The following is a 21,843-nucleotide window of genomic DNA, read 5'->3' on the forward strand; positions in this document are numbered from 1 at the left end:
GATGAAATTCAGGCAACACAGCTCTGACCTGTGTGGTCCTTTTCATAGGGCTATGAAAAAGGACCAGACAGGTCAGAAACGCATTAGCCAAATTTCCTCTTCATCTGTCCGGACGCAATAGCTTTTACTCACTTAGAATATTTCCTTAATTTATAATTTTAATGAACTTAATAAATCTTGGAATTTTTAAGACTAGAGATGGATCCCCAATTTTGCCTTGTGCATTAGCTTGTTTGCCTGCCCTGTAACAAGAATAGCGTGGTGTTAAACAGGCAGGAAGTGCTCAAACCCATATGCAGTTGTGCATATATAGACAGGGGAGCAAATCCTGCACTTGTGGCCTGTTGCCAGCAGTGGACCACAAGTACCACAAAAGACATCCTACACAAGATAGCAATTATGTGGATGTGATAACCAATATAACAATCTAATAACAACAAGGACAGGTGCACTCTGCGATCTTCCTAAGCCCTCAAACTGATGTTAAAATTGAGAGATTAGCAAACATGTCCTACCAGGAGGACATGTCTGAGCCCAAGCACCGCTCCAAGGTTTCTCAAGTAGCTCGGGTCCTAACACTCACCTACCTGAGCCGTATGGGCAATACCAAGGGCCAGTGGGCGAATTACAGGAGTGTGAGGACCGACTCACAGACAACTCACCAGTTAACTCCAGCATCTACCATGCCAGCAATGGGAGGAGGGAGGAGTCTGCGAGTCCCACTCAGGACTGACTGATATGGCCCAGGCCTCGCAGGTGCACCTAAATGTAGCTGGAGGATGGAAAACAGGCACATTTAAATTGGAGTTTATACACCTCTATATACAAGCAAACTAATAAGAATAGCATGGTGCTAAACAGGCAGGAAGTTCTCAAACCCATATGCAGTTGTGCATATATATACAGGGGAGCAAATCCCGCACTTGTGGTCCGTTGCTAATGGCGATCCCCAGCAGAAATACATACAGTGGAGGATGCCCGCAGCAGACCACAAGTACCACAAGAAACATCCTACACAAGATAGCAATTATGTGGATATGATAACCAATATAACAATCGAATAACAACAAGGACAGGTGCACTCTGCGATCTTCCTAAGCCCTCAAACTGATGTTAAAATTGAGAGATTAGCAAACATGTCCTACCAGGAGGACATGTCTGAGCCTGAGCACCGCGCCAAGGCTACATTTAGGTGCACCTGTGAAGCCTGGGCCATACCAGCCAGTCTTGAGTGGGAATCGCAGACTCCTCCCTCCTCCCATTGCTAGCATGGTAGATGCTGGAGTTAACTGGTGAGTTGTCTGTGAGTCGGTCCTCACACTATTGTAATTCGCCAACTGGCCCCTGGTATTGCCCATACGGCTCAGGTAGGTGAGTGTTAGGACCCAAGCTACTTGAGAAACCTTGGCGCGGTGCTCGGGCTCAGACATGTCCTCCTGGTAGGACATGTTTGCTAATCTCTCAATTTTAACATCAGTTTGAGGGTTTAGGAAGATCGCAGAGTGCACCTGTCCTTGTTGTTATTAGATTGCCTGCCCTGTACCAATCTTTGCCTGACTTCTAGATTTGACCCTGAGCTGCCTGTCCTGACCTCTGACTATGTATTTGATTGCTCAAATGTTGCCTGCCCTGACCTCAGCTTGTCCCTAACTACAGTTCTGCCTAACCCACAATGGTGTTTCTTGACCTCCATGGGTCAGCAGTCACTTGAACAGAGACTTCTCCAAAAGGGTAGCATAAAGACCAGGTAGGCTACTTAGATAACACACTTAGTAGTAGCCAGTGGCGTAGCTAGAAATGACTGGGCCCCACAGCATATTTTTGAATGGGGCCCCCCTCCCCCAGTAATTTTTTCGCAACCCCTTCCTTTCATGCTGCCCCCATTCCTGTGGCTAGTAAAGATCGCTCTCTCTCAGACCAGGCCCGGCAGCTGTTCCATCCGTTTTATACACTGTCTATACTGTCACTGTATATAATCTCATTGTGTAATACTGTTGAGGGGGCCCTGACAAAATCTTTAATCCTCCTCCTCCTGGATGGGCCCTTTCGGGGTTAGGGCCCCAAAGCAGCCACTTCCCCTGCTTCCCCTATAGTTACGCCCCTGGTAGTAGCCCCAAGTCATATCTGTTCAACTAATACAGTTTTAACACAGCACCTGCATTAATTTTGTGTTTTAGACTGTTTTTGAGCCTTGCTTGACAAGGAACAAGGCTTAGTGAGAAATGGTAGTGATTTTGAGATAAAAGGTGTGCAAAATAACCAATCCAAAAGATGCTGTGAAGTTAGACAAATTTTTTCATTCAGCCACTGTGATATACACTTATTGACAAAAATGACGCAGGTAGATATGTAAATGATTACAGGTGTGGTCTGATTAGACAATGGGTCTTGCCACAAGAGGGAGTAAAAGTGCTCCCCTGATGCCCTACCTAAAGGCTCTCAGAGGTTACTTTTTTTTGTAGTGTACCTCTTGGTGAGAGCTCATTGACTGCTAGATATGCCTCTATGATGCACTTGAATACATTTTGGGTAGTTAACAGACTTTGAGAGAGGGTGCACCTCCATTCCAACCCTTTGTCTCTACCCAGATCATTTCCAGGTGGTTAGCAGAAGGGTATTTGGCGTCACGAGGCCCATTGCCCTGCCACTGACAGCCAGCCACCATTTGCAGTGGTGTCATGAATGAGAAACCTGGACTGCTACGGACTGGAACAGTATCATCTTTGGCAATTAATCCATGTTCTGTTATGGATCCCATGATGGTCAGGTTTGAGTATGGAGGCCTCGTGGTAAATACTTCAGTCCTGCCTCTGCTTTGGAGGGACACACTGCTGGTGTGATGATCTAGGGAGCCATCACCTATGACAGTCATTTTTCATAACCTACAAGTGTGCACGATGTACAGGCCCAGCTACAACATCTATGGGAAAATGTGCCACAAGATACCATATGGGACCTGTATGCCTCCATGCCCAACAGTATTTCATCTTGTTTCCATGCTAGAGGCCATATCCCATCTTGTATCCAGGCTAGAGGCCGTATCTCATCCTGTATTGAGGCTAGAGACCATATCTCATATTGTTTTCATGCTAGAGGGCGTATCTCATCTTGTATCTAGGCTAGAGGCCGTATCTCATGTTATATCGAGACTAGAGGCCATATCTCATATTGTATCCAGGCTGGAGGGCGAATCTCATCTTGTATCCAGGCTAGAGGCAGTATCTCATGTTGTATCGAGACTAGAGGCCATATCTCATATTGTATCCAGGCTGGAGGGTGATTCTCATCTTGTATCCAGGCTAGAGGCAGTATCTCATCTTGTATCCAGGCTAGAGGCAGTATCTCATGTTGTATCGAGACTAGAGGCCATATCTCATATTGTATCCAGGCTGGAGGGCATATCTCATCTTCTATCCAGGCTAGAGGCCGTATCTCATCTTGTATCCAGGCTAAAGGCCATATCTCATGTTGTATCGAGGCTAGAGATCATATCTCATCTTGTATCCAGGCTAAAAGCCAAATCTTATGTTGTATCGAGGCTAGAGATCATAACTCATCTTGTATCCAGGCTAGAGGCCATATCTCATCTTGTATCCAGACTACAGGTGGCCCAACAGGGTCCTAGAGCCTCCTCTCAATTGTACAGTTTTCCCCAACAGACTTCTCCTTTTGCTCTAACATGTAATCACTTACATATATTATCATTACATTCGCACATAGAAGGTTCCATTTTATTCCGACTCCTCCTTTTTTGTGTGAGTGTATTAAAATGAATAAATTATTCAATCTGCCACGTTATATCTCTTCTACAGATGAAAATCTAATTTATGGAACAGAAATGATGTTTATGAAACATTCCCTTTAAGGTTCTTGGCTTCATGGTTTGCTTAATATTTACCATCGATTGTTGCAAGTTGCGTGTCCATCTGAGCAGTGACATGATCCTTTAGATTGAGTGATCTTTGATCGGTGTGACTGATGAATGATGCGGCTATAAAAGTGTCAAAGGAGGAATTCATATTTCTTTGGGAATTTCATCTCGAGGTGCAGTAAGGGGTCTGCCCGGCGCAGGCAGTAGTTGCTCTTGTTCCATCATGTTATATTGTAGCTAACAGATGGATGGAGCTGAATTTGAGGGAAAAACTTATATTTCATTAACGCCTTGTGATTCAGGCGATCCGTATGCTAACTTTCCCAGATCTGTGCTTGCTGTCAGTGAATGGGAACATTCTTCTACATATTCAGCTACTACAAAACTGTCCTGACCTAGACTTGCTTATACAGTTAAGATTCTCTTAAAGTTCTTTCCAGTCTAGGCAATCATTTGTGAGCGAATTAGCCCTGACTTCTGATGACACATTGCTTGAATATAAAGAAACTTCCTTCATATGAAAGTCATTTGAAAACAAAAGAAAACTGTGTCACGTAAAGACATTATGTAGCCTGAGGATATTGGAACAGTTCTGAAATGTATGTACACAGTGACTTCACCAACAGAATAGTGAGTGCAGCTCTGGAGTATAATAATGGATGTAGCTCAGGATCAGTACAGGATAAGTAATGTAATATACACTGCTCAAAAAAATAAAGGGAACACTTCAACAACACAATGTAACTCCAAGTCAATCACACTTCTGTGAAATCAAACTTTCCACTTAGGAAGCAACACTGAGTGACAATCAATTTCACATGCTGTTGTGCAAATGGGATAGACAACAGGTGGAAATTATAGGCAATTAGCAAGACACCCCCAATAAAGGAGTGGTTCTGCAGGTGGTGACCACAGACCGCTTCTCAGTTCCTATGCTTCCTGGCTGATGTTTTGGTCACTTTTGAATGCTGGCGGTGCTTTCACTCTAGTGGTAGCATGAGACGGAGTCTACAACCCACACAAGTGGCTCAGGTAGTGCAGCTTATCCAGGATGGCACATCAATGTGAGATGTGGCAAGAAGGTTTTCTGTGTCTGTCAGCGTAGTGTCCAGAGCATGGAGGCACTACCAGGAGACAGGCCAGTACATCAGGAGACGTGGAGGAGGCCGTAGGAGGGCAACAACTCAGCAGCAGGACCGCTACCTCCGCCTTTGTGACGCCACCTGCAGAATAGTGAGTGCAGCTCTGGAGTATAATATTGTCTTAGCCTCTGTTGTGTTTGCCGTGACACGGTTGCAGTGCATACTGTTGCCTGCGGCAATGTGTGTTGTTGCAGCATTGTCATGCCCTGCTCAGGTCATGTGCGGAGGTCCGCTAGGTTAGCAGCACATGTGTAGACTTTTGTTATTGTTTTAGAGTGGAGCTGTATCCGCCTCCCTTCAGGAGCACTGGGTGGGGTCATTGGTTAGAGTTTAAATTATGCCCACTCCCAGTGTCCTGTGCGGGTTATAGCTTCTGTCTGGCTCAGAGGAAGGAAGGACTGGCTGTTCCTGCTCAGCAATAGATAAGTTGGTTTTGTTTTATTGTGGTTGTCTGTCTAGGCTGTTAGAGAGACGCCTGCCCCCTCCAGGTCTGAGGGAGCAGGCTGCCTCTTTCCCCCTTTCACCATCTTAGGGATTCTAGCCAATCTTCAGCCCAGGCACGAGGACACATTCATTCCCACCTTCAGGGTCTGAATGTGGGCATAGTAGTCTAGGGAGAGCTGGTAGGGATTTGTCAGGAGGTGACCCCTTTCCCCAGCTTCTTGCCTAGACACTTGTTTGTTATATCCTGTGTGTCTTGTATCCTGTCTGCCGTGACAAGCATGTTGGTGGCTCCTCCTTTCTTCTGGGTACTTCCCTGTCTGGTGCTGGAGAGGTTAATTATCTGGCTGGTGTGGATTTAGGTGTGTCTGGGGTGTGGCCTCTTGGCTCTTTATATGTTGTGTTGTGAGTCTGAGGTTAGTTTCCCTCCAGCCTTTGTGTTAGTTGGAGTGTTGCTCCTTTCCTGGATATTCCATCTGTCCAGTGGGAGGGCCTTCTAGCTAGATATCAATGTCACCTTGATGTCTCCCCTATGTTCCCTATGTCTTTACAAAAGCTGGGGGGCAACTGACCTCAGACTCACAACACAACATATAAAGAGCCAAGAAGCCACATCCAAGACACCCCTAAATCCACATCAGCCAGATAATTAACCTCTCCGGCACCAGACAGGGAAGGACCCAGGGGTAAGGAGGAGCCACCTACATGCTGCAACAACACACGTTGCCGCTGGCAACAGCATGCACGGCAACTGTATCACAGCGCACACAACATATGCCGTGACAAATACAGGATGTAACTGAGGATCAGTACAGGTAACGTATGTACACAGTGACTGCACCAGCAGAATAGTGAGTGCAGCTCTGGAGTATAATACAGGATGTAATTTAGGATTATTACAGGATATGTAATGTATGTACACAGTAACTCGACCAGCAGAATAGTGAGTGCAGCTCTGGAGTATAACACATAATGTAGTTCAGGATCATCGGGAACCTTATGTAGTTGTGTTACGGGAGGTAAAAACAAGCACAACCTCGAGGCACTGGAATCTGATGCGGTTTCTGCACCAGCGACCAACAAGCTCTGGCTCCCCTTCAGGCATTAGGACCAAGGAAGCAACTGCACCCTCTGCTCTACCCTTATCCTCTCCACTGTATGCAATAAATGAGACAGACCGACACCTACATTTTTTTGATGAATTCCAGATATTAAGGACACCCGTATTAACGCTTGAAGTCTTGTACTATGAGAATGAGTGAAGATCTGAAAATCTCTGATCTGTTCTATCACTTCCGTTTGACACACCGGACAAGGAGTGCGCTACCCAAGGTTATTTTATCTCCCATACATGAAGATTGGGTGGGGGGAAAAGAAGCCCGTGGGGTGGAGGGGAACATCTTCATTCTCTAAAGTGTTATTTAGTTAGCGCCTATCATTGTGATTTGACATGCAGGCTCATCACCGGGATGGCGCCAATTAAGTTTAGTCATATTATTTTGTCACTGCCGTCTCTGACATGTTTTTGTCAAGGAACAATTACCGAGTAACGGAACTTCTCATTATCCGCAAGACACTTTCTATATTACTTGTGCTCCTTCTTCGTCACAAGGTCTGTGGCCAATTTAACTACCTGATGGATTGGCTGCAGTGCAGAAGAGATGGCTTCTTGTCATGTGGCCTAATGGCCCAGTGAAGCTAATATAGAAGCTTGGGCAATGGTACGTATATCTTGATGGAACCTCTGAGAATGAAAATTGGATGAAATCCTGAGAAACTGATATCCATAATGTTATTTAACCCCTTCCCACCTTGCAGCATAATAATAATAATACGTTGCATGAACTACACCGTTTTTGTGACTTGCCAAACTATTATGGCGTAGTGATGGCATGGACTCAGAAGGTGTGTCTGCACCAACACTTGCAGGCGTATTGTATTGCCGATAGCCTGTTCTAACATAGTATACAGTGTATAGACAGAGACAGTACACTCTTTTGGCCTAGAACATGGCTTTCCGTATACAGCCTCGGCCTTGCATATGCCAACTATAAAGACTGCATTTAATGCAAACAGTGCTTATGTGAACCGTCTATAAAATAGCTGTAGTAAAGTACAGTGGACTTGTTTCATACAATCCGGCCTTTTAATTGTGTACAGGGTCGCATCACTTCCGGGGAACCCTGCCTTGTACCTCAAAACCTAACACCACCAAGGGCAGCCCACCTAACATCAGGTAGGAGCCCCAAAATAATGGTGTGCCCCGAAGGGAAGAAAAGTTGCACCCGTTGTATCACTGCATGCCCCAGGGAGCGACAAAGCAAGGACTACCACCATAAGTACAACTACTCCCATCCTCTCTGCCTCCCCTGTGGCTCAGGGCAGATGTCTTACACAGCTTCATGGATGGAAGAGTAAAATGTTATGGGTCTTTTAATGCAGCAATGCAAATAAAAAAATATTTTCAAAAAGAGTTTTCTATTGTGCAAAATTATAAAAATCATTAAAAAAGCAATATACTTTGCTATAACTTTATATATATTCAGACAGACAGAATGAAGCATATGAAACCCCAAAATTGTTGTGTTTCTCACATTGCACCCCCAAACAAAAAACGTATAAAAGTTATGTGATACGTTATATGTGCAATGTATGTATCCCAAAATGATTGGCATTTAAAAATGGCAACAACCCTCCAAAAAACTAAGAAAAGAAAAAAAGCTAGCTGTCATATGGCTAATGTTGATGGGAAAATAAAAAAGTTATGGCGTTTCACATTCAGAGAGAAAAATCGGACAAAATTGCTGCATCCTGAAATACAAAATAGGTAATGTTCTTAAAGGGTTAAAAAAATACACAACAACAAAAAAAAACTGAGATTTTTCCTTGCATGTACTGTACGTGTAGTTCTGAGATGCCGTCAGGATATTTAAAAGAACAATCTGAAAACCTCTACTATTGTTTCTCATAGATGTGGGTTTGCTACAAATGTATCGAGTCTTGACAATCCTCTGTGAGGATCAGCATCAGCACAAATCTCTCTCCTGCTTTGATAGTTTGGTACAATGTACCAGTGCAGGTAAAGAGAATCAGGTGCAGTATGGACTGGTTCGCTGGCTGATGGTACAGTATGTCTGCACCAGTATCGTTGGCTAGGATTCGGGGCTAAACCATCCGATACACTGACTGTACCCATGTTCTTTTAGGAGTCTTGCAAAAAAACGAACTAGAACTGTGCCATGTGCGGTGAGCTTAATCTGAGGAGCACTCCGTGAGAAAGGAACTCCGGGGAGCAGACAGTTACCATAGAAACACAGCAAACCCTAACCTCAAAGCTGCAGGAGTACATTGTCCAGTTGTTTAGTCCAGGTATACTAGTTAAAAGTAGAAAAACAAAAACAAGGAGAAAATAAGAAATACAAATCTATCTATTATCTATCTGTATGTCTATATCTATCTCCTATCTATCTATCTCCTATCTATCTATCTATCTATCTATCTATCTATCTATCTATCTATCTATCTATCTATCTATCTATCTATCTATCATCTATCTATCTATCTATCTATCTCATATCTATCTATCTATCTATCTATCTATTATCTATCTATTATCTATCTATCTATCTATCTATCTATCTATCTATCTATCTATCATCTATCTATCTTATATCTATCTATCTATCTATCTATCTATCTATCTATCTATCTATCTATCTTATATCTATCTATCTATCTATCTATCTATCTATCTATCTATTTATTATCTATCTATCTATCTATCTATCTATCTATCTATTATCTATCTATCTATTATCTATCTATTATCTATCTATCTATCTATTATCTATCTATTAATCTATTTATCTATCTATTATCTATCTATCTATCTACTATCTATCTATCTATTATCTATCTATCTATCTATCTATCTATCTATCTATCTATCTATCTATCTATCTATCTCATATCTGTCTATCTAAAATAAACAGATGAGGCAGCACTCCTGTTCTGGTGAAAAAATATGGGCCTCTTTATTTACCCCAACTGCAACATTTAAGCCCAACACAATGAGGCCTTTCTTAAGCAATGAGAAAAGTTTACATGTGAAATATATACACTCACCTAAAGAATTATTAGGAACACCTGTTCTATTTCTCATTACTGCAATTATCTAGTCAACCAATCACATGGCAGTTCCTTCAATGCATTTAGGGGGGTGCTCCTGGTCAAGACAATCTCCTGAACTCCAAACTGAATGTCAGAATGGGAAAGAAAGGTGATTTAAGCAATTTTGAGCGTGGCATGGTTGTTGGTGCCAGACGGGCCGGTCCGAGTATTTCATAATCTGCTCAGTTACTGGGATTTTCACGAAAAATCATTTCTAGGGTTTACAAAGAATGGTGTGAAAAGGGAAAAACATCCAGTATGCGGCAGTCCTGTGGGCAAAAATGCCTTGTGGATGCTAGAGGTCAGAGGAGAATGGGCCGACTGATTCAAGCTGATAGAAGAGCAACGTTGACTGAAATAACCACTCGTTACAACCGAGGTCTGCAGCAAAGCATTTGTGAAGCCACAACACGCACAACCTTGAGGCGGATGGTCTACAACAGCAGAAGACCCCACCGGGTGCCACTCATCTCCACTACAAATAGGAAAAAGAGGCTACAATCTGCACAAGCTCACCAAAATTGGACTGTTGAAGACTGGAAAAATGTTGCCTGGTCTGATGAGTCTCGATTTCTGTTGAGACATTCAAATGGTAGAGTCCGAATTTGGCGTAAACAGAATGAGAACATGTATCCATCCTCTGATGGCTACTTCCAGCAGGATAATGCACCATGTCACAAAGCTCGAATTATTTCAAATTGGTTTCTTGAACATGACAATGAGTTCACTGTACTAAAATGGCCCCCATAGTCACCAGATCTCAACCCAATAGAGCATCTTTGGGATGTGGTGGAACGGGAGCTTCGTGCCCTGGATGTGCATCCCTCAAATCTCCATCAACTGCAAGATGCTATCCTATCAATATGGGCCAACATTTCTAAAGAATGCTATCAGCACCTTGTGGAATCAATGCCACGTAGAATTAAGGCAGTTCTGAAGGCAAAAGGGTGTCCAACACCGTATTAGTATGGGGGCACTAATAATTCTTTAGGTGAGTGTATATCAGCCATGCATAATAAAGGCTATACAAAGTGCAATCAAGGTAAATACATGATATAAATATTAATAAAACCTACATGTTTTATAAAGATGATAGTACATATTTCAAAATATCCAGCACAGAAGGGTCCATAGGAAAAAAGTGCATATGTGCAAAACTGGTGCTATCTCATATTTGTATATGGGTCAATAGATTAATTGTTAAACTTATAGGGGTGCATCAGATGTACAGGGCGATGTTGGCGTCTACGGCCATCAGGACAAGTTAAGAACTGATCAAAACTGTGTCATCCTAACTCCCTGCAAGCAGGAAATGCCCCACCAGTGGGGTGCCACCACAGAAAGGCACGTCAGTGTCCCAATCGGTCGCATCAACCTCAGCCGGAGTGGTGACCATGTTAGTCAGTAAACAGCACTACATGCCAATAAGTGTATACAAGTACTGTTGTCAAAGGTTGTCCCAACAGGGACCCATGCACCTAAGAATAGTGCACAGGATAACTGAAGTAAATGGTGGAAACTGTCATTTACATGTGTCTAAACTCAAAGTCCAAACCATGACACTAGGGTGAAAAAAATTCCATCCACATGGATCTACACTAGGCCAATGCCAAATACCGGCAACTAGCAATATATGGGACAAGCGGTGCCCACCTAGCATGTTAGTGTCCTACATCTAGCTATCATCTAGCTCCAGTTCATGGAATCAGTAAAATGAAATGATAGAAAAAAATCACTCCAATCCTCAGAGGTGATCCTGATGAGATACTTCCTACAAATTGGCGTGGTATTAAAAAGCAGGAAGTTCTCAACCCCATATGCAGTGGTGCATCTATACCGGGGGGGGGGGGGGGGCAGATCCTGCACTTGTGGCCCGTTGCTAATGGCAATCCCCAGCAAAAATGCATACAATGGAGGATGCCTGCAGCGGACACATGGTGCACATGTGAGGCCCGGGCTATATCAGCCAGTCATGGGTGGGGCTCAGAGCTCTCTGCCTCCTCCCATTGTATGCATGGTCACATGCTGGAGGTGTCACGACCATGGTCATGGTCGCGACTCCTGGACGCGCATGCAGTTGCCTGCGGTTTGGTCTGTTGTCAACCACATGGTGAGGGCTGCTGGTATGTTGCCTCACATGTGGTTGCTTTTGGCAACATGTTTGTACTTGGCAGTATAGCAGCCTGAGCTCTTGCTAGGCAGCTTGCTGTCAAGTGCATGCGGTTACACCTGGCAACCTGTCTTTGTAGGTGTGCCTTTTGTTTGTATGGTGTGCACTTTCTATGTCTGGTGTGCACGGGGTTTATTATGTTTGTATGTGACACCTCCCTTCACTTGCGGTTGTCCGCGACAACGTGTGGTCTTGTGTGCATGTGGTGGCAGTGTCTCGGCCTGCTGGCTGCTCCCCAGGACATGGTTGCCACGCATGCCGTTGCCGGCGGTAACAGGTGAGTGTGTTGTTTATGTGCTTTTCCCTTTAAGTGGCTTCACTACCCTGCCTGGTGTAGGAAGGGTTAACTCCCTTCTTAGTGTGTGAACACTGGGTGTGTCTGTGTGTGTGGCTACTTGGGCTATTTAGCTTCCGCTGGATGCCTGTATCTGAGGGGTACTTCAGCCATTGTTTGCTGGAGTCATCCTCCTGGTATTATACCATCTTCCAGTGAGGGCACCCTTGTGGTCATAAAACTTTATGTCTGATGTTTGAAGATGTTTTTGTGGTCTATCTGTTTATTGCAACTATGGATGTCCTGGATTACCTGTGTGATATGTGTTGTGTTCTGTGTCCCTCATATGTTTGTGGACAGCAGTAGTTATGCACGGGTTCCAGTCAGCGTGGCTGTGGTAGGTAGGTTTGGAACTGCTTTAGTTCACCTGCCATATTCATATGTTGTATTTGTTTCCCCTTCCTTGCAGCTTGGCCTGTGAGACTCCTGTTCGTCCACACCTAGGAGGAACAGGTCGTCTTACCCTGCTCCTAGTTCAGGGCCACCCTGAGGGCTAGTAGGGACCCCAAGGTTTCCGGTGTATGAGCCCTCCCACCATCAGGGTTGGCTCATACGGCTAGGAGTCAGGGTCAGTATTAGGGACGCGATAGGAGGTGACCTGCTCCCTGATCCTGTGGTCCTGGCCGAGCAGCGACCAAACATCTTCTGGCATCGCACGGCTGAGGGTTTTCCCCATCCTCAGCCGTGACAGGAGGTTACTGGGAGATTGCTTTGAGTCGGACCTTGCGCACCTGTAATTCGCCCACTGGCTCCTGGTATTGCCCATACGGCCCAGGTAGGTTTAGCGTTAGGTTCCCGAGCTGCTTGAGAAACTTTGGCGCGTTGCTCGGGCTCAGACATGTCCTCCAAGCAGGATATGTTGGCTAATTCTCAATTTTACACCAGTACGAGGGTTAGTAAGACCGCAGAGTGCACCTGTATTTGTTTTTGTTATGTTATTTTGACTGTTTATCACATCCACACAATTGCTATCCTGTGTAGGATGTCCATTGTGGTACTTGTGGTCTGCTGCAGGCATCCTCCATTGTATGCATTTTTGCTGGGGATTGCCATTAGCTCGGGTCTCAAGTGCAGGATCTCCCCCCCCCCCCCCGGTATAGATGCACCACTGCATATGGGGTTGAGCACTTCCTGCTTTTTAATACCACGCCAATTTGCAGTTTGTATTTAGAATTTTTGGAGGTGTAGAAACTCCTAGTCTGAATGTGCCTTCATTTCCATCCACAGGCAGCATTCTGGTGCACATGTGAGGCCCGGGCTATATCAGCCAGTCTTGGGTGGGGCTCAGAGCTCTCTGCCTCCTCCCATTGTATGCATGGTCACATGCTGGAGGTTACTGGGAGATTGCTTTGAGTCGGACCTTGCGCACCTGTAATTCGCCCACTGACTCCTGGTATTGCCCAGGTAGGTTTAGCGTTAGGTTCCCGAGCTACTTAAGAAACCTTGGTGAGGTGCTCGGGCTCAGACATGTCCTCCAAGCAGGATATGTTGGCTAATTCTCAATTTTACACCAGTATGAGGGTTAGTAAGACCGCAGAGTGCACCTGTATTTGTTTTTATGCTACTTTGATGAGATACTTCACCACAGTTCTACATAGGTTGTTTTTATTAAAGACCTACATACCGTAAGAGAGAAAAGAATAAATTAATTAATTGTAAGCAACAAATAAATCACACATGTCTCCACTCCTACTTTAGAACAAGACGAGAGACAGGGCCCTCCAAAAGGTCTCAGGGCTAGGTATGCAATTCTAAATCAAATAACCCCTATATTGAAGTCTACATTGAGTCCACTAGGTCTCAGGGTTTGTAGTCTGAAGATCCACTGGAGTTCTTTGCGTCGGAGTAACGTCTCCCTTACTCCGCCCCATCTAAGGGGTGGGGGTGGGGATTTGATCTATTATTGTAATTTTGAGATACTTCTCTTTATGGCCCACCTCTGTGAAATGTTTTGGGACTGGTAGGTCCCTTCTTTTCTGTCTTATTGTTTAGCAATGCTATATCAATCGTGTCTTGACATCTAAGGTGGTTTCACCCACATACCACAGTTTGCATGTGCAAGATATAATATACATGATCAGAGTTGTTTGTTAGATAATGATTGATATTGAAGGTGTCACCAGTAGTAGGATTGGCAAATGTGTCACCTTTTAACATGTAGGGGCAGTTGTCACAGGACAGGCAGAGAAAACATCCCGTTCTCCTCCTGCCAGTGTAAGTCTGTGTCATGCCTACACTTCGTGTACTCTCAGCTCTAACAAGCTTGTCCTTGAGGTTGCACAGTATGACCTGCGGTACAAAATCAATGGTGAATTTGTAGTTCAGAAATATGTATTAAGTTACTTGTCAATACTGACCATTGTCTGCGTATGATATGGGAAATGGCTTAGAGTATGTTGTAACGAATGGTATGCGGTCTCTGTGTGTTGCATCGCTCCGTGTATCATTATATGTAATTTGACTTATATCCATGGCCTTCACTTTTTCCCTATGGTATTGTACCAATTTTTTTGGTAACCCCTCTACTGGAATCTACGGGCCATACCACTCAGTTTCTGGTCATCAAGCGTCTCATCCTGTACTATCCTACAAGCTCTTAACAGTTGACTAAAAGGTAGTGAGTTTACCATTCGGTTTGTAAAACAAGTCAGTGACAAGTTTTTTGTCCTTAATATATACATTGTGTTAAGAAACTGTACTGTATCATGGGACTGTACCAGAGTAAACTTAATATCAGGGTCTATGGTGTTAAGGTAAGTATGGAATTCATCCAGACTTTTGCTGGACTCTTTCCAGATTAGGAAGATGTCGTCTATGTATCGCTACTACCCCAGTACTTGACTGAAGTGGTGTGACACATAGAGGAACATCTCTTCCAGGTGGGCCAAGTAGATGTTGGCATATGTTGGTGCCACATTCGACCCCATAGCGGTACCCCTTAGTTGTACATGAAATTTGTCTTTGAACATAAAGTAATTTCTCTAGAGAATGATAACAAGGAGTTTTAGAAAAATTGGTTTCACTCCTTGGTCAAAGGACCTCTTTGTAATTGCTGACAGCCTCCACATCCCTACCATGATCGATAGAGGTGTAGACGCTGACAACATTAAACTATGCCAGGATCATAGATGAATTAAAGCGAACCTGTCACGGGGATTTTGTGTATAGAGCTGAGGACATGGGTTGCTAGGACAGGACTCATCTCAGGTTAATTTGCATATGTATAAAATCGTTTTTTTTTACACAATAAAAGCACACAGAGCTTTGGGGACTGGGTATTGCAGATGTGCTAGCGGCCATCTAGCAACCCATGTCCTCAGCTCTATACACAAAATCCCGGTGACAGGTTCCCTTTAAGAGTGATCACTGTAAGTTTGTCTAGAAAATCACCCGTGTCTCTAATGAAAGAACGTGTATTGGTGGAAAAATGACGTAACATTTTATAGAGAAAAAGAGTTGCATTAGAAAAGATGGACTCACTGCCCAAGACGATAGGGCAACTCGGCGGGTTGTGCAAAGACTTATGAATCTTTGGAAGTACATACATCACAGGATGTGTGGTGAATAAATGTCCATAATGATGCTGCTCTGCGATAATCCAAACAGCTATGAAGACAAAATAACAGCAGCACAAGTCAAGATGATGTTGGTGGAATCTATCTAGGCTGTAGGGTTTTGAGCCAATGTATAAAAAAAGAAAAAATCCGAAGTGCTGCCTAATATTTTTCTTTTTTATACATTGGCTCAAAACCCTACAGCCTAGATAGATTCCACCAACATCATCTTGACTTGTGCTGCTGTTATTTTGTCTATCTATCTATCTATCTATCTATCTATCATCTATCTATCTATATATCTATCTATCTATCACTCATATCTATCTATCTATCTATCTATCTATCTATCTATCTATTATCTATCTATCTATCTATCTATCTATCTATCTATCTATTATCTATCTATCTATCTATCTATCTATCTATCTAATATCTATCTATCTATCTATCTATCTATCTATCTATCTATCTATCTCATATCTATCTATCTATCTATCTATCACTCATATCTATCTATCTATCTATCTATCTATCTATCTATCTATCTATCTATCTATCTATCTATTATCTATCTATCTATCTATCTATCTAATATCTATCTATCTATCTATCTATCTATCTATCTATCTATCTATCTATCTATCTATCTATCTCATATCTATCTATCTATCTATTATCTATCTATCTATCTATCTATCTATCTATCTATCTATCTATCTATATGTCTATATCTATCTATCTCATATCTATCTATCTATCTATCTATTATCTATCTATCTATCTATCTATCTATCTATCTATCATCTATCTATCTATCTATCTATCTATCTATCTATCTATCTATTATCTATCTGTATGTCTATCTTTTTATCACATATCTACCTCATATCTATCAGTTTATGCAGGGCTGCACCTAGCCTTTCTGCTGTCTGAGGTGAAATCCTCTTCTCTTCCCTTCGGACCGGACCACCTTGATGCCTTCTTTCACCCACACCTCGTATCTGCGGAGTTTACCACACACACATATTAGATTCATCACCTTCCTTGTGCCTCAAAGCTGTTATCCTGCTGCTAACCCATATACTCTCTAATGCCCCCAAATACTATACTGCAAAAATAATAGTGCCATACAGATAGTACCCCCATAGTAAGTTCTCCCTAATGTCCCACTAATGGTAATAATTTTCTCCCAAAGTACCCTCATTAGTAACAGTGCCCCCTTTAGAAGTAATGCCCTCAATATTGTGCCCTATAATAGTAATGCCCCCATAGTAACCCCAATAGTAATAATTCCCCCATAGTGCCCTCAGTAGAAATAAGGTCCACCTATAGTGCCCCCAGCAGTAAGGATGCTCCTCTATAATGCACCCCTTTACACCCCACAGTAGTAATAAAGTCAATTTATGTCACCCCTATAGAGCCCCCAGTAGTAATAAGGCCCCCTTAAGTAGCCCCAGTATTTATAAAGCCACGCTGCAGTGTCACCTGTATTATAATGCCCCTTTCTGGTGCTCCCCCTGTATAATAATGCCCTCCTTCCTTTATGTAGTGCCCCCATTATTACAATGCCCTCCTGTAGTGCTCATATGTATAATGCTCTCATCCCCCTGTACTATAATGCTCCCCACAGTACAAGTATGTATAATGCTCTCACCCTTCCCCCCATGCAATGCCCCCTGTAGAATAATCCCCCTGTAGTATAATTCCCTTCTGCAATATAATGCACCACTGTAGTATAATGTGCCCCTCTAATATAATGACCCCCCTGTAATATAATGCACCCCTGTGGTATAATGTGCCCTGTAGTTCTCTGTGGTATACTTCACCCCCTGTAATAGAATGCGCCCCTATAGTCCTCCACTTAGTAGAATGCCCTTATAGAGATCTTATATATAATGATCCCCCCTGTAGTCCCCCAGTATAATGTCCCCTAGGGTTTTTATATATAATGTTCTCCCTGCTGTAGTTTTCCCCCCTAATACTGAGATACTGATACAAATACCATACAGTTGCAAGAAAAAGTATGTGAACCCTTTGGAATGATATGGATTTCTGCACAAATTGGTCATAAAATGTGATCTGATCTTCATCTAAGTCACAACAATAGACAAAGGGTTCACATACTTTTTCTCGCAACTGTATATATTGATGGGATAACACTGTGACAGCTCTATCATTCTTTCAATAAGCCTAGATAATGATGTTTCGATCAGTGTAATGTGTGACGCTCTAATGAAGTCACTACGGGGGTGCTATCTCTGGCCACAATGAAGGTCTAACTGGGAGAATTAAGTGAGTTGGCTGTCATACTAAAAGTCCAAACAAAATGGAAGTTAAATAGCCAGGAAAGAAAGTAGAATTCATGGAGGGACTTCAAAAATGTATTTCCAGAAAACCACCCGCTCATTTATTATTATAACAAATAAGTAGAATCTTCATGTATAGGTTGTTAATATATGATAAAACATTTTGTCTCTTTAATATGTTGCTGTGATGCCTTGCAACTAAATATTTGTTTCTGTTGTATCAGACAACAGGGAGAGGATATGTATGGTGTTTGTAGAAGGAAGTACAAGCAGTGTGTAGCTGAAGCCACATGGTATGCTAAGGGAGCTGATATATAAGAGCTGCTGTCACCAGTAGAGTAGTTACCACTGGTGCATGTTACTAGGACACTGAGATAGTAGTGAAGAGTTTGGCAAAGAAGGAGAAAGCTGCAGAGAGAGACTTCCTCCTGAGAGAGCAGGAGCTGTAGATAGTAGCTAAGAAGTTAGCAAAGAAATTAATTAATCATTAATCGCTATAAATCAGGTATACCTAGGCCAATCTGACACATGGAGCGGCCCATGGAGCAGCCGCGCTGCGGGCAGGTTAGCGACCATGCTACGGTGAAGAACCGCGTGGCCAATTAGCTCGCAGCTGCCCTTCATTTAATAAAGAAGACCGCACTGTATAGTACTTCTTCATTATTAATGGCCTGCAACATCTTTAAACTGGGGCTGCTGCTGGTATGGGGTTTGGCTGGTTAGGTGGGGGACACAATGTGCAGATTATTGCTGTTCTGGCCTGTAATCCCCTGCAGGTTATTTGACAGTAAACACAGAATATTAATCAGCTCTGGCGTACCCACGTCTCCAACCCCAGCGCTCTCCTGCCCTACAGGTGGGAGCGCTTTTTCTGTCATCTGCTTTGGAGACATGGAGACTTTGAAGGATGATATGAAAGAAGTAAAGCCAGAAAAAGATGAGGATGGTCATCTTTAAGACCTGGTCCACCCAAGGTGTGCAGACTGGATGGTATTGGTTTGCATGCTGGCACGTGAATAATAAAGGCTTCCATCTTATTGTTATTGAATTACATTTATGGCTGATGTAGGAATAAATAAATAAAACCAACGCAGAATAAGTCTCCCTGCACTCTCCCTGAAGTCTCCCTGCACTCTCCCTGAAGTCTCCCTGTGCTCTCCCTGAAGTCTCCCTGTGCTCTCCCTGAAGTCTCCCTGCACTCTCCCTGCACTCTCCCTCAAGTTTCTCTGCACTCTCCCTGAAGTCTCTCTGCACTCTCCCTGAAGTCTCCCTGCACTCTCCCTGAAGTCTCCCTGCACTCTCCCTGAAGTCTCCCTGCACTCTCCCTGAAGTCTCCCTGCACTCTCCCTGAAGTCTCCTTGCACTCTCCCTGAAGTCTCCTTGCACTCTCCCTGAAGTCTCCTTGCACTCTCCCTGAAGTCTCTCTGCACTCTCCCTGAAGTCTCTCTGCACTCTCCCTGAAGTCTCCCTGCACTCTCCCTCAAGTCTCTCTGCACTCTCCCTCAAGTCTCTCTGCACTCTCCCTGAAGTCTCCCTGCACTCTCCCTGAAGTCTCCCTGCACTCTCCCTGAAGTCTCCCTGCACTCTCCCTGAAGTCTCCTTGCACTCTCCCTGAAGTCTCCCTACACTCTCCCTGAAGTCTCCCTGCACTCTCCCTGAAGTCTCCCTGCACTCTCCCTGAAGTCTCCCTGCACTCTCCCTGAAGTCTTCCTGCACTCTCCCTGAAGTCTCTCTGCACTCTCCCTGAAGTCTCCCTGCACTCTCCCTTCTCCAATAGTCTTCCATTCATTGTCAGTAACACTGTCCCTAGCGCATGAGCACTTGTCTCCCCCTATGCTCAGCTCACACGACAATGCCGGAGACTGTGCGAGATGAGGGTTTTATAGGGTTGTGACATCACAGGGGAGTGACTATCTGCAGATTGGCTGGCTGCACTGCATTATGGGTGATCTCGCATTCCCGGGCTTCTTACTTCTTACTGTAACACGTGCAGCCACTGATTTGTTACCACGAAGTGTGAGGAAATTCGGAGAAACTCACTGCGTCTGTCAGTGTGAGATTTCCATTCTGACCACTGCTCCTCTGACAGGATTGCATGGTATTACAATGATTTATAATGCTCTGTGACCCTGAGAGACCTGAAATCACTAATTACACTGACAGCAATATGTCAGTGTCATTCAATAGATTCCAGGACTTGCACGGTATCACACCATTATTAATCATCGCAATGCTTTGCAATCCTATCAGAGGAGCCCCGTTCAGCATGGGAGCTCGCACTCTTAGTTTTTTTGCACTGGACTCTCTCGTCTGTGTCTGGCCTTAAATCAAGCAGGGTGCAAGCTCCTGTTAGCTGGGCGGGGTGAGAGGCTGATGATTTAATAGTGTCCTGAGGAGAGATGGCTGCCACAAGGAGGTCACATAAAGGCACTGTTGAGAGAGCTCAGGTCAAATAGAAGTAGACTAATTACATCATAGCTAAGTTTGGAGTTGCTATGTCAGTGAGAGACTGACTCTCTGTGGATGGATGAACCATCCCCTGCAGCTATCTACCATTACAAGTGTCCTCTAATATCCCCACAGTTTGCCTTGGAATCTTATTATAAGAACTATGCCTCCTTAAAGGCTATTACCCCTTTGGATGGTGTAGCTACATTGCTGCATTATAGCATTAGGCCGCATCACTGTCTGTTAGTGTTTATTAAGTGCACTTTAAATCTTATGTAACAGAGCTGATGTATTACATATTTTATTGACCTATTCTAAGAACATCCCCCTCCTCCCCTCAGGAAAATAAGCGATCGCAATTATAACCACTGTCATTATCACAAAAGGTCTTTGGGGTCAGCTTCTATGTTCTTATTTTCAGCTGTAATTATTTTTGCATAATGTGATGAAAAAGTAAAATAAGAACAACTCTACTTACTTACAATGGTTTGAATAAAACAAATCAGTTGCAACTGTTTTCTTGTCTGTTTTTCTGTTTTTTTAATTGTAAAGAGATAGGTAATCTGAAAACAAAAGAAACTATAATGTATCAAATGCGACTTGTCCAACAGGGGGCGACAATAAGCAGAAACTAACACTACATGTAAAGAAAGAGTAAAAGTCAGAAATACTGTAGAACACCCTATGAAATGGTCAGTGTTACGAGCATTATAATTAGAAAAGGATTTATTGAAATCTATTTTAAATAGTGAATAAAGAAGGTTTACTGCTCAAGTTGCAATAATATCTGTCACGGCTATGCTCTTTAAGTCACCTTCAGTAGCGCATGTACATGGTAAATAGTTGTGATTCAATTATTTCACCAATTTCTTCACCTATTTTCTTGCATTTTTGGGGAAAAAAAAGTATATGTAGAAGATTGGTGAAGTTTGGCCCTTGAGTCTGTTTTTGAGATTTACTGAGATTTTATATATTTGTGTGATAAACATAATATAAAATAAATTTATGGAGAAAATATCTCTTTTTCTGTCTTAAATTTGTCAATGAATTGATTTATCTAGAATTATAGTCCACTTGACGACATAAAACTAAGTTACCAGAAGTGGGGTTCGAACCCACGCGGACATATGTCCATTGGATCTTAAGTCCAACGCCTTAACCACTCGGCCATCCTGGTACTTGTGACAGTGACTGTGATCATACAAAACCTGAACTTTCTTATAATAACAGTAAAAAAAAGAAAATTACAACAGTGTAAAATAACAAAAGTAGTAATACTCACCTTACTTCTCTTCTGGTCCCCGACCCTCTGTGATCGGCTGCAGTGGTCACAAGTTGGGACATGAAGAATAGAGCCTGGTGAGGGATCAGGGAAGAACTGAAGCAGCAGAGATGTAGTAAGGT

The 21,843-nt window shown here is 43.2% G+C and overlaps 1 non-coding gene across 1 annotated transcript; it reads right to left on the minus strand.

Annotated features, from left to right (window-relative positions):
- Window positions 1-21,533: 21,533 nt before the first annotated feature.
- Window positions 21,534-21,616, minus strand: TRNAL-UAA. Its single transcript has one exon. It is a non-coding gene; the product is annotated as a tRNA-Leu (tRNA).
- Between the last annotated feature and the right edge of the window lie 227 nt (window positions 21,617-21,843).

This window comes from Bufo bufo, chromosome 8 (assembly GCF_905171765.1).
Source record: "Bufo bufo chromosome 8, aBufBuf1.1, whole genome shotgun sequence".
NCBI classification, from domain to species: Eukaryota; Metazoa; Chordata; class Amphibia; order Anura; family Bufonidae; genus Bufo; species Bufo bufo.